Consider the following 13,522-nt stretch of genomic DNA (forward strand, 5'->3'; position numbering starts at 1 on the left):
TTTTAACCTTCTTGCTTCTCTTCCCACAGGAAAGACGTGGCCAATCGCATTTGGGTCTGGGATGGGGTTAGGAATGGCTTATTCCAATTGTCAACATGACTTCCAGTCTCCATATCTTCTCCATGGTAAATTTGTAAAAGTAAGTATCAGGAGCAGTTATTAGTAACTGCTAGCAGCTTTGTGTAAGTCAGCATTGAGTGCTACATCTAGGCAATGTTTAAATGGATGTTTGTTTTACTTGATAGTAGAAACTTGTGCTGTAGGGGTTGGGTTCCCTTGTTTGTTAGAAGGTCTTATAAATTTATCACTAAGCAGTAAAATTTAGACTGAATACATAAGATTAGTGTAGAAGTTCCTGCAGGTGGGTTTTCCTACCGTAAGAAAATCCAAGTAATAAAAATAGAAAATAGGAAAGCTTTAAAAAAGCCAACAAACAAACAAAAAAACCAAATTAATTCTGTCTTGAGCTTTTGAAATAGACAGAGCTGGAAGTGAAAGTCATGTCAAGTAGATCTGCCTGTGGAAGCTGATCTGTGATCTTTTTGTAGCAGGAAAACATGAATCATTTCTAAGTTCTCATGACTTGTTTGGCTGGATAAAAATGTAGTAATAACAACAAGACATCGTACATTAAAATGTTTCTAAAGAGAATGATTTAAATGACTTCAGTATTATCACCGACCACGCTGCAATAAAAATATTTAAAAATAAATTAATTAGTAGGAATTATCTTTAATTGGAAGCTGCCTACATTGCACTCATGGTGTACTGAATCCAAAGACCAACTCATTAATGTACTTTTATTTCTTCGTGTATGGAAGTTGGGACTGCTTTTCTGGTAACTTGTTGTTGCCTCTTAAAACAAAACAAAAATGGGAGAAGGAGCAGCATTTTGGATCTGCAAAGCAATACAGTGTGAGAAGCACTGCAGAGATACCAATGGAGAGCCACCCACTGGGTGCTGGTGGTTATTTGAGTACTACAGAAAGTACTGAGGTAAAACGTTCTGCCAGGGGCCTTTCATGGTCTGTAAACAGAAATTGACACTGATTCATTTTTTCTTCTAATGAGGGAGACTTGATGGTATTGTTAGGCTTTTTCTGAATGCATCGAATGCATCTAGATGTGAGAGGTGAAAGTTGAGTCCATCCTCGTTAGATTTACTTGGCAGATGAGCTTATGCCAGCCTTCTGCAACTTTACCAACTATTTGTGGTTATCTCCAGCTGCCCGTTGAGAAAGGGAATTAATAACCTTCTTGAACTGCTACTTCAGAAAAACAGAATTTGGATAATGAATGTGGATGATGAAGCAGAGCAACTGTGACTTAAATCCAGCTGATACAACATTGCCAGCTGTAGCCCAGTGCTGCTCCAGAATCAGAAGTCTGCGCATAATTCTTCTGGCCACATTTGTTCATTGTGCAGAATTGCATTAGCTTTGTACGCCGTATTCCTCCAGTTTACATTCCTAAAAAGAAATTGGAACAAAATGTCTATAGCTGCATGTGAAGGATGAATGCCCTGCATACACATTCTGAGAAAGCATTGTTCATTCAGCGATGCTTGTTACTAAGGATGTTGAGCAACAGAAAACTGACTTTCAGGTCAGCCTAGTAAGGGATTTTGTTTGGATTAAGGACTAATCTGTGCTTTGGAGCAAGGGTGGTCCTTTGGAGCATGAGGTAATTGAAAGGACACTTGACAGAAGAAGCGCAGCTGCCTGCATGGCACAAGACTAGATGAGTAGTTTCCAGCACGCTGTCTCCACTAACTCTCTCTGGCACAAAGAGGCTGAACGTGCTGAGAGGGAAGACTCAGATGAAGCCATCTAACAGTTAATGCCATTAATTCTCTCCAGAATGTCGTGTCATGGATAATGGATCCAGGGTTATTACAACAAAATTATTTCATTTCACTTGGTTAGAAGCATGGAAAATATTGTTGCATTATCACTCATCTGTTTCTTCCTAGAAAATACTGTTGTAACTGAAGTCTATAGGACTTCCTTTTCAAAACTAAGGCTTTTTTTTTTTAATGCTAACTTCTCAAAATGTGAGATTCTGCAAGAAAAATCAGCTTCGTTAAGGGAGAAAAATGTAAATGTGGATCACTTTGAATGAAATGATTTCTAGTTCTGTGACCTGTCATGTTCATAAGGTCACGGGATTACTGAAGTTGAAAGGGCTTCAGGAGGTCACCTAGGCTAACCTCCAAGTAGGGCCAGCTGTGAGGTCAGAGCAGGTTGGTAGGGGCTTTATCCAGACTGAATTCTTGATTCTTCAGGATCAAGTTCTTAATTCTGAATCCTATGTGAGAATGAGAGAGGATGGAGAACCTTCGTGGTAGCAAATAATCAGGAGATTCCACAGTGACAGTGCACCCACCCTAAACTAGATCATCGTTCTTCCCATTGAGTTAATAAACTGATCATGAAGCACTAACACCAATTCAGGAGCCGTTCATCTACAGCAAGAGACTCACACAAGATGCAGTAAAATTCTGTGGTCATAAGATTCTGAGGGCTTTAAGTCATTTGATCCAATGGATTTTATGTTACTTCAGCTGATTTAAAATCGACATCTAGCAATTATTCCAAAGCTTAAAACTGCACAGCTGAGAATTACATGACTTACATATCATTGTAAAATGAAAACATATACAGATCAAATACCTGAAAAAATATTTAGCATTCTTAAAAAAAGACAACAAAAAAACTCCACCACTGTCCTTTGATAACAGTGTGGATTATACTGATGTACTGCAGTAGAAGTTCAGCCATTGGAATCTTTTCTCCTGCTTTGTGGCTTTAATTTCTGTCTGATATCTATTCAATCCATAAATAGTTAAGTTGAACAGGTTTGTTTGTTGTTTTTTTTTTAAGTACCCAGCTGACCAGAACAGAGGCTTATTTGCACAAAAGCATGGCACGTTGCTGGTCTGAAAATAGCTGTGTAACTTCTCCCCATTCAGCTTCTCAGCCTAGCAAAAGATGAAAACATTAACCTACCTTCTGGAAACGTTACAAAGCTAAGAGGCTTGTTTTACATCGTGCAGCACCTTCCACACAAAGAACCCAAATGGCTTTTTAATAATATAAGCCTTCTTACTTTACAGGAACAGTGACTAATGACTAAGACTATCCCAGTGGGAAGGAAGGAGAAATCAATGATTATTCCTCAGGAATACTGAAGTGCGCCTGGAATAAGCCAACATTCTTCAGTAATGATCACCAGTAACTCTTTATACTCCAACAAACTGTTTCTGTACACGAAACCAAGTTCTGTTTCTTGTTTTGTATCCTGTGTCTGGAAAGTGCAAGGAAGAGCTCTTCTGGGAAATAAATAAAACAAAAATGGCCTTCTCTGGTGTGTTGACTTTGTACGTGAGTGCAAGAGAGAGAGAGAATGGAAGGGGAGGTCTTCATTTTGAGTACCTAGCAGCAGCTGTGACCACCTGGGTAAAGCCTTTCTGAGTGCTCTTCAGAAAAGACAGCCGTGGTATGTTGCTCTCCACTCTTGAAAGGCAGCCCCATCTAACATACGGTTCAAAGAAGCATTCCCACCTCATAAATCATCCACTGCTGCTTGTGCTGGTGTTTGGAGAGGAATATAAATATTCCTATGTCCTGTTTGCGCAGTTGCCCTTCAAAACTGAAATTTTTGTCCTCTCCAAAGAGGCAGAACAGAAAAGAGCAAATCCCAACTGTGTGGCTGACTCAGCTAGCCAATGTTGTCCCTTTGTAGCTTTGAGTCTGGGGTGAGCCAAGCTTGGAACTTCCTTGGTATGGTGGGTGAATTAAACAGACGCACGTGCCGCCTGGCTCAGCGCTTACGTTTCAGGTTTGATTGTTTTTTCACCCCTCTTCTGCTGGGAGAACGTTTCAGTGTCTGGGAGTGGGTCACAAATATTTAAATCTCTTTATTGCCTTGGCAAGTTGCTGCTCCAAATGCTGCCTTCTGTTTTACGTTTACCCTACTCCTTGTAAATAGTTGTTAGCGTGCAGCCTACTGCTCTATATCTAACTTGAGGTCTTTGCTGTTTTACTCAGCACAATTTCCTAGCGATTGAGATGGTTCTTAAGGACTTATTTTCTTCCTCCCATGCTTGCTACAAGGTATAAATGCACGAGTCCCAAGACAGAAAGGAAGTTGCACAGGTTGACAGGGAGCTTTCTTCTCTTGCAAGCCTGTTCTGCTGCAGTGCGTGCAGGCAAACAGAAGAGTGACAACTCCTCTCCAGAAAGGGGAGACAATGGAAAACAAGCTGCACAATATTTATTTTTCAAACTGCCAAGAAAGGAAGGAGACAGGCTGAGGGACAGTCTTCTAAGTTCAGAGACCTTGAGAAGCTCCTTCCCTTGCAGAGCAGTGTCACTCAGATTTGGCTTGAGTGCTACAGCAGTCCTGCACTCCCACCCCCCGAGTGTTTGTGTATGGATTGTGCACACTGAAGAAACATGCTGAGCTGTGCTCAGAGTCAACAGAAGCTGGAGAGCTAGCCCAGAGCAAGGGACTTATGAAATAAAATTGCTTTCATGCCAGAGCAGCGTTAAATTCTGTCAAAGCATGATACCATCCAGGATCAGTGCTTGAGCATGTCCTTGTTTTTCCATCTCCTCCCTTGCCGGACTGCATTCATCCATCAGGTCAAAACAGCTTACTGGAAACAGAATCTCTTCCCAATTTTGAATCATTTTATCTGGCCCCAATTTTTAATTGGAACTATGTATTTTGGAGCCATAGCTCCTCTGTGGTTTGGAAAGTGTTTTTATTGAGTTCTGTGCGTGTGTGCTGCAGTGCTAGCAGCCTGGGAAGCCAACAGGTTCAGCTGGAGAGAAGAGCATCAACCTGGGTGAGAATCAAGAGAACCAAAAGTGGCAGCGACCCTCAGAATATGACTGTCAACGTGCAGAAAAGCTTTAGCCAACGTTGTGTTGTTCGGTGAGAAATGACTGGTTTTGATTTGCACAGCTGCCTTGCTTCTTGTTATTGATATTGACACGTATTTTTTGGATATATGCCTACATAACTTGTGCACAGTCAGCCTGTATCTATTTTGGTGTGATTAAAATTGTATTATTCAGACCCTGTTTTTGAGCCTGTCCATGTAAGCTGTACAAAACTCCTTGTGAGGACAAACCTCCTCTATGGGAACGAGACCATACTGCTCCCAACTGAGGTTGGAATAGGAACAGTTTCCTGCTGCTTGATTTCTAATTACATAAATGGAAGGGGAAAAAGTGGAAATTCTAAGTACCAAGTGGCATGTTAAATTTAGTAGAATACACTCATCTGGAAACTATCACATTTTTCCTTCTTTCTTAAGCCTGCTGAAATCATTGCTTCATCTAACTGTAGTGTGATTTGGATCGGTACCAAAAAGTGCAAGCAAGATAGGCCTAAAATGTCAGGTGTCCCTACCCAAAACTTAATGACACCTTTTAGGGAAGAAGTTACTGTGTCACCCTGATGTAATTTTAATGGGAAAACTGGATATGCAGTGAATAAAGAAACCATATTTATCTGAGAAAGGGAAAAAAATAAAAGTAGCTGTTTGCTGAATAGAACTGGTTTCGAACATTCAACAACTCCCTAAGTGCTCGATTGACCACAAATCTAACTCTTAACAGCTTGATTAGATGTCTGCTGAGGCTTTGAGATGGATAAACAAATCACGGAAAGCAGAGCCTGCAGAAAGAAATATCAAGCTGCTTTTCTATTGTTTATCTGAGTTCTTCGTGTTTGATCAAGATACCGTCATTTCTTTGTATTTCAGTCATGCCTAGGAGCCCTTGCCAAGGTCAGGACCTTGCTGTACGAAGTGCTGCACACACAAATAAAAATGAGGCTCTGCCATGGAGAGTTTACAAACTAAACAGATAGGATTAAGGGGGGTAAAAGTGGTTTGTAGTTCCCATTTTAGAAATGGGAGATGCTGCAGCCCAGACTATTGGTAAGTCTTGGAGGGAATGTGGCATGCTGCTGGGACTCTGATTCCAGTCTTCAGCCATTGCCTCCATCAGCCTTCCTTTCTGACTGCTTTTTCACTTGGCGGGTCGTGGAATCTCAGGGGAAGGCTGCCCTCTTCATAGTCTGGGTGTCTGCAGAAGGGTGTGTTCTGTAACTTTGCTATCCTGACATTGCCTCCAGTTCTTCATAAGAAATACCTGATGAATTAGGAATTCTGTTTTACTGTCCAGTGAGCGATTGTTTTTACAATCACTAATGCAAACGCCAAGATCCTCAATATTGACTTTGGTGTAAACCTGTATGTGATAAGCAGAGAAGACACTGAAATGTATTCCCAGCTCTGTGCATCGCTGGGATGCCTTCTCACAGAACAGGACATCCCTGTGTCAGGTACAAATAACCTAAGCAAGATCCCAGAACTTGGTCACAGCCATATTAGGTCTACCTTATAGATGAACTTAAGTAACGGAGGGAGGAGATAAATAGGGGCCCATAGATACCCCAGTGGGAATGGGGGGAACCATAGGGACCCACAGATACGAGGTGGGACCCATAGGAAAGGGGGGCATGCATAGGACCCATAATAAAGGGGGTAACCCGTAGATGTAGGGCCCTCCATAGATGGAGCATGCCCCAAAGATGGGGGGAACCCATAGATATCCCAGTAGGAATGGGGAGGGACTCACAGGATCCAGAATGACCCATAAATGTGGAGCTCCCCACAGATCCAAAGAGAATGGAGGGAACCCATTCCAACCAGACAGTGCTGCTCAAGTAATAGAAGTGATAATGGCATCATTCAGCTCTCGCAGAGGGTTCACGAGGGTGATTCTCCAAAGGAGAAAGAACTGGTTTTCAAGATGTTTTCAATGGTTTCCCTCCGATTTTGCAGAGCAATGCAAAAAAATGCACAAAGACGCTTGTTTGGAAGGCAAGCAGCGGGTGTATGAATGGACTAAAGGAGAGTGTGGTTGTTGCAGTGATTCCTAATTAGAGCAAGAGCTCTTCTGCTTCAGCTAGAAGGGAGAGGCTAATGGCAGGGCTGGAGAAGATGTGATCGTTGACTTGCTCAGAAGACCACTTTTTCAGCAGGCACTGCTGACCATTCCTTTTGCTCTGGGCTGGCTGGGTTTTGTTGATTTGCCTTCCTACCACACACATCCTAACAGTAAGAAGTGAACAAACTTTTCCTTTTTTTTCCCCCATCTCCCACTCCACCTCTGCCTTTGTAAAAGGGACTGGTGTGAATTTTGGCACACTAACACCAGTAGGCAGCTGTGTGCAATGTGTACAGTGTCTTAACTGCCCTGATGGCCCAGCCTATAGCCCACCCACAGTGAAATACTTAACTGAGACAAGCTAAAAGGGAACAGAGTTTATGGAAATTCAGCTGTGGATCTGTTTCTCTGGTGACTTCTGGCTGTCAGCACTTAGCTGTACTGCACTGCTGGCCGTTTAAGGCTGGATATTCCTTGTGGTGGTGGATACCCACCTCCTGTTGCTTATAAAGATGCTGAGAAAGTTGTTGGTGACTAATAAATCACTCGTCATCTACAGTCTTTATTGGTACTGCTTGTAAAGACTCCAGCTCTGGGTTAGAAGTGTATATCCCTTCCTAGAAAAGGTCATGCCCTTATCAGTTCAAATTCAGTTCATAAATCTCTTGTTATACGAAGGAGTGTGTTTCTTTTTAGAAGTTTAAGACAGAGAACTCTTCCTCCCCCTCAGTGTTGCATTTGAAGTAGCAGTGACTAAAAGCTTAACCCAAGACCCTTACTAATCCCGTGAGCCACGTGGTCCCTGAGGATTTAGGAGTCCAGTCGTGATAGACAGCACCTCGGTTTTGTCCCCTGTAGAACGGAAGCAACAATATTCTCCCCACGTGGCCATGGCTTTGAGCCCTGCTTCACTCAGAGGTGAGATTCAGCAATTTGAGGATGCCAGAAGGACAAGGTACAGGTGCAAAAATGGCCAGAATGGTTCTTGAACAAACTGGCATCGGGAATGTGCACTGAGAGAAACTGTTCCTCCAGCTGTAGGAGGTGGCTGGATTACAATAAGGAGCTGACTTCCTGGAAAGGAAGAAAAAAACAACACAGGACCAGGGTTTACTAATGGGGAGAGGTACAGTGAGAAGCAGTGAGACTGAAGCTTGACTCCTGCAGCTGGGAGTGAGGCACTGGATTATAAGCAGTGAGACTGGGGTAAAGCCAGCAGAGGAATGGGTGCATTTTTCAACTCTCAGTGTCTGAAATGCAAGTTCCAGCGCTCAACATGGGAGTAACCGGGTGAAGTCTAATGACCTGTAACACACATGGATTCGTATCAGATGACCTAACTGTTCGTGTTGGCCACAAACTCTACTGAACTTCAAGGCTGTAAAGGTTGACTGCATTGTTCCGATCTCTGTCCCACGGCTTAATCTGGTACGAACTAAATGCAGAAGTTTTTCAGCTCAAGGACACTGTTAGATGAAGATGTCCCTGGCATGCTTCTCAGATGTAAGACAACCTATTTCTATGCTGATCATGACTGCTTTGTTCTCCCAGCTCCTCCCTTTCGCCTGTTTTCTCTTCCTTGGTTTGGTTTGAAGGAATAGCTGATGGTGTGTGCTTTTTTTCCCTTTTCTTCTGGGCACAGGGCCCGTTTTTCATTTAGTTCTCTCTGAAGTTTACACGGTGTCGTAGATAATCGCTCAAGAGCTGAGGTAGTTCATGCATCAATAAATGCATCTTTGGACGATGGACATCAGCCTGGGGCTGCAGGAACTGAACGTGCTGGGTTCTCCTATGCCTGAGAAGTGATTCCCTTAAATCTCTGGGAGCATCCTGGTAGGCGACACGCTTGTGGGAGGCTGTGGTTTACTATCGGCTCAGCTGTGGATTTTATATCCATATTAGGTATAAATAGAGGTGGGCTGGCAGATAGAGAAAAGGTCACTGTGACTCCTCGGAGCACAGGATGAGCCTCTAATGATTTAACTGAGGCTTCAGCGTTAACTCTTGTCATACTCAGGAGGAGCTGCTGAAGCAATCCCTATCGGCGGTACTGTTAGAAAAATTAAAAGCAGAATAGCGAAAAATGGCTCAGACCTCTTGGCATGTTGAAGAGAGCAATGACAGGCCAAGACTTCTGGCTGTGTCCCCTGGCAAGTTGTGTTCAGTTCCTCACCAGCTGCAGTAGAACTAGCTGCTTCACATACTCCAAAATCACGCTCCTGCTTCGGGGCAGGAGGGGAGGGAGGGAATGAAAGCAAATTGCTCAGGGTCCCACCTTATGGTAAGGTTAGCAGCCACACCCTCAAAAATATGAAAATCCTGTTATCACCTTAAGGACAATATTTGCATTTACCTTCTGTGAGGTTTGGGGAGTGGGAGCAGAGCAGTTCAAGCTATTAGTGAACATGTATTCATCCTTTTTTTCTCCATTGCCTTCTTTTAAAAAGAATGTTCAACAACTCTGGTGGCAGCAGGATTGAAGAAAGCAGGACTTCAAGCCTTCTGATTTCAGGTGTTTTTCTTAAAGGCCAGTGAACTTGTCTACAAGCCTCTTCCCATGCAGCAGCAGCACAGTATTGCTGTGAGCTGAGTCACCCCACTTGAGGCAGGCGCTGGTTTCCTTTTGGTAGTGTGCAAAATGTTCCCTGTGCACACGTGTATGTTCTAAACTTGTGCTGCTGGTTGACACTTTGTAGGTGCTTCGGTGCCAGAACCGTCTCTAAACACAGACAAGCACCTATTGTGAGGAGGCCCTGGGCTGGGGCCATCAGGCAGCCCTGCAAGGAAAGCAATTAATCGAACAAGAGGATTGCAGTGAAGGTGGTTGTGGGGGGGTTTAGCTGGTTGTAATGGAGTCAGAGGGAAATGATATTTTGGAAGTGGAAGGGGAAAAAAAAAAGTTTGAACTCTTAGGAAGGAGGGCACCTGCAAATGAAGCCCAGCCTTCATCGCAGGCTTCCCAGGTAGAAACTATTCCTGCAGACACGGGTTGAACTGAAGAGTTTTGCATGACCTGAGTTGCTGGGGAAGCGAGAGAGGGAGGGACGGAGGGGCCTAGCATGCCTGCGAGCGGGAGCAATTGGGCAAGGTGGAAAGAAAAGCAATTAAACACACTTGGACTTGCTCGCAGATGGGAGGGGTACTTTGTTTTTTACTGCTGCCCCAGGGCCCCAAAATGCATTGGCACGGCACTGCAGAGAAACCACTAATCCCAGTCACCAAGGGGAGGGAGCAGGAGTCTCTCGTTCTCTCCTGCACGCCGAGCAGAGCATCGGGACCCCCATGGCAGGAAGGCTGATGGGATTAGAGGAAACAGCTGGCTCGAGTCTCACCCTGCAGGAGCTCACATTCCCAGCACTCGAGAAGAGAGGAGCGCCCCGTGCTGAGTCGCATTCCAGGTCTTTTGCTGAGCCCAGATGTTTTCTAATGAGCTCGATGATAAATCCTTTTCCCTTACTCCTGAGCACAGACCCTGCCAGCCGAGTCTGCCCACAAGTCCTGCTTTTTTGCACATCTTTTGTGCACACTTCTGTGTGTTGGGCTTCCTAGCTCACGCCAGCTAACCCAGAGAAAGGCACTGCAACTCACGTCTTTCTGCTGTGCCCACACAGAGGGCTCAGCTGTTACCCTAAAGCCGCGTCCTGCTGGAGGTGGATGCTCCGAATTACCCCCATGACTGAACCCTTTCTCCTTCAGCCTCACATTAACTCTGTTACAAAGCCAGATGCTCTGCATGCATCCCAGGGGTTTAAAAGCACATGCCTTGGTGAGGAGGTGCAGCTCACACCCTACTGGCCCCTGCTGGCCCCTCCCTTCATCTCATGAGGTGGTGATGAGAAATCACTCCAGTTTTCTTGCTTGCCGAGAAGTGAAGTCTTTGAATCCATCTCCTGACATGAGCACTGCTCCCTTCCCTCACTCACATCTGCTCTTGCACACAGCAATTTGAGATTCCAATCTTGGAGATGTCCCCAGGTTTATTTAGGAGCTGTGTGACGGGTTGCCTCATCTGGCAAGAGAAGAGGACTCCTGAAGAGCCCGCTTTGTCCCAGGGATCTGCACTGCGTCGTACCCTCCTGCAAATGAGAGGTGGAGTGATCTGAGCGTGGAGAGGTGGGTTGAGCTGGGATGACTGAGGAACAATTCCTTCACCAACACAGACGCTCCCCTTTCCCAGCTGCCTTTCCCTGCTTGTGTTTTCTAGCATCCAGGTCGCCTTGGAATCTGCGCTAAGACGCAAATAAAAGGAATCATTTTATTTTTAACTTCCAAATACACCCTGTTAATTCTCACGCCTACAGTTCCTAGTCCTGTCCTGACAAGCGGGGAGCCCCTGGCACTGTGGGCGTTTGTCAGCAGGCCCAAAACAGCAGCAGGGTGAGGGAGGGAAGCTCCCAGAGACCTGAGAGCGGATTTCTGCTGTGCCGTGATCCAGCAGCAAGGGAAAGGGCGGAGGTGTAATGTCCATCAGGGCACAGACCTTTTAGGCGAGGCTCTGCTCTCAGATGGCATCTGAATTTGATGTCGGGAGGTGAGACTGCAGCATCGTGTCATACTGACCCACATATCGCACTGCTTGGCGTGGGAACAGCAGTGTGGTTTGGCACCGGTGTTTTGGGGGCAGGCAGGAAGTTCCCAGAGCCTACGGTGAGCAGGAGCCAGTAAGAGAGGAGTGTAAAAGTGCTGCTGATGTCGGCAAACCTGGCTGGGACTCGAGGGGCCTCGCTGGTGAGAGCTGCTCATCTCTGCTGGCATCACCTCCCTGCTCTGCCTCCCCTCTGCTCCCAGCCGCAGTGCAGCTGCCCCCAGCCCGTGCCTTAGCCAGCATCCGTCCGAATGACATCTACAGGCAGCAGGTCTTCGCTCCTTGTTCTGGCTGTGATGCTGATTGACAGAAAGAAGGGGGGAAATGTTGGCCTGGGGCTCCAACAGCCTCTCAGCAGCTTCCTCCATCTCAGTGAGCCAGCAAGTCGCACAGCACCTCTGCCTGCTTCTTCTGACACCAGAAAACCTGGGGTCTGCTTCTTGCACTCCCCCACCCTCAGATGTACAGATGGCCATGTTTCCCTTACTGCTGTTTGGCTGTTTACAGCGCTGGAACACAAATGAATAGTAGGAAGCAGTGAATGAACCACAGGCTGGCTTACATGGCTGCACACTCCAAATAATCACACCCCGGCTGAGATCCCAATCATCCAAATAATGAACTGAGGACGCGACACATTTGGGTGAATTTCATCTTAATGTCTGTGGTCAGTTGCTTCATATCTGGTTGTACCTCCAGCTGATTTTTTTTTTATTATCCATAAACTTGAGATGCTGCTTCCAAAACTCCGCTGTCTCCTCTTTCATCATTCAGAATAAAACATCCCCCTGGGGCAGGGGCTCGCTGCTGGTTGTGTTGCCCTGAGGAGCAGGCAGGGCTGAGTCCAAAGCCCACATTCAGCCCCGTGATGCAGAGGGGGAAAGAACAGGGAAATTGAGTTCAGGCTGCCAACGGCGGCGGGGGCAAAAGGCAGCTCCTTTGTCTATTGTTGGCCCTTCTGGGGCTGAGCAGGAGGTTGTATCCAGCAGGATAAGAAAGCGATGATGGAAGCAGGATTTTGCCATCCTGCTTGTTTACAACATCCTATTATCCTGGGGCTGGAAGGAACCAAGCAGCAGGAAAGCATTGCCCTGCTGACAGCCTCCAGCCTTCTTTGCCATCTCCAAATTTCCTTTGCTTCTCCCAGCACACCTCTCAGCACGGCTGCTGCTTTCTTACCACCATCCCTTCCAACTTCTCTGATCTCTGGATTCAAATCGAGCCTCGGGGCCCATCTGAGCCCTGCAGGTAACTTCGATTTGGCAGGGCCGTGCCAGTGTTTCATGCAGCAGCCTCTATTAGATTAATTGCATCTGTACAGAAACAGAGCCCTTCCAGTTCTGAACAGTTATTGTAAGTGAAAGATGGCAATGGACGGGGTTTCACTGGGCTGTGAGTTTTAATGGGAAGGAGAAAGGTAGAAGGAGAGAGAGGGAAAGGGAGAGAAAGAAAAGAGGAGTGGAGGAAAAGTGAATGAGGAAAGGAGAAAAAGGCAGGGAAAAAGCAAAGCAAAGTGTGTTGTGGAACGTTCCCAAAGCCTTCGCCGTGGCTCAGCCTCTGCCCCAAGCCCTCTCTATTACATACTACGTTTTCATAGGAAGTGTTTGCGTTCAGCGAGCCAAGCGCAGCCTTTGTTTATGTCACCGCTGGAAGCGAGCGCTGGGAAATCACCTCCGCACACAGCCTTGCCTTCGTCCCACGGCCCCGTTTGGTGGCTCGGAAGGGCGCTCTGGGGCTCGCTCGGAGCCGAGGAGGAGGAGGAAGAGGAGGCGGCGGTCCCCTCCCTCTTTCCCCCTCCTTTCGCTTTCCTCCCCCCCACCGCCCCGATTGTGCAATAGCGAGCGGCGGGGCCGGGGGCACCGCCCGGAGCCCGGCACCGGGGAGAAGGGAGGGAGGAGAAGAGGGAAGGAGGGAAGGAGGGAGGGACGGAGGAAAGAAGGGAGGGAGGGAAGGAGGGAGGCGGCAGCTC

General features: G+C 46.2%; 1 long non-coding RNA gene across 1 annotated transcript; it reads left to right on the plus strand.

Moving 5' to 3' along the window:
• Nucleotides 1-16: 16 nt before the first annotated feature.
• LOC116217418 lies at nt 17-3,363 on the plus strand. The gene is made up of 2 exons (XR_004161936.1): nt 17-139; nt 3,116-3,363. It is a non-coding gene; the product is annotated as an uncharacterized LOC116217418 (long non-coding RNA).
• Nucleotides 3,364-13,522: the final 10,159 nt, after the last annotated feature.

The sequence above is a fragment of the Meleagris gallopavo genome, chromosome 23 (genome assembly GCF_000146605.3).
Source record: "Meleagris gallopavo isolate NT-WF06-2002-E0010 breed Aviagen turkey brand Nicholas breeding stock chromosome 23, Turkey_5.1, whole genome shotgun sequence".
Classification (NCBI taxonomy): Eukaryota; Metazoa; Chordata; class Aves; order Galliformes; family Phasianidae; genus Meleagris; species Meleagris gallopavo.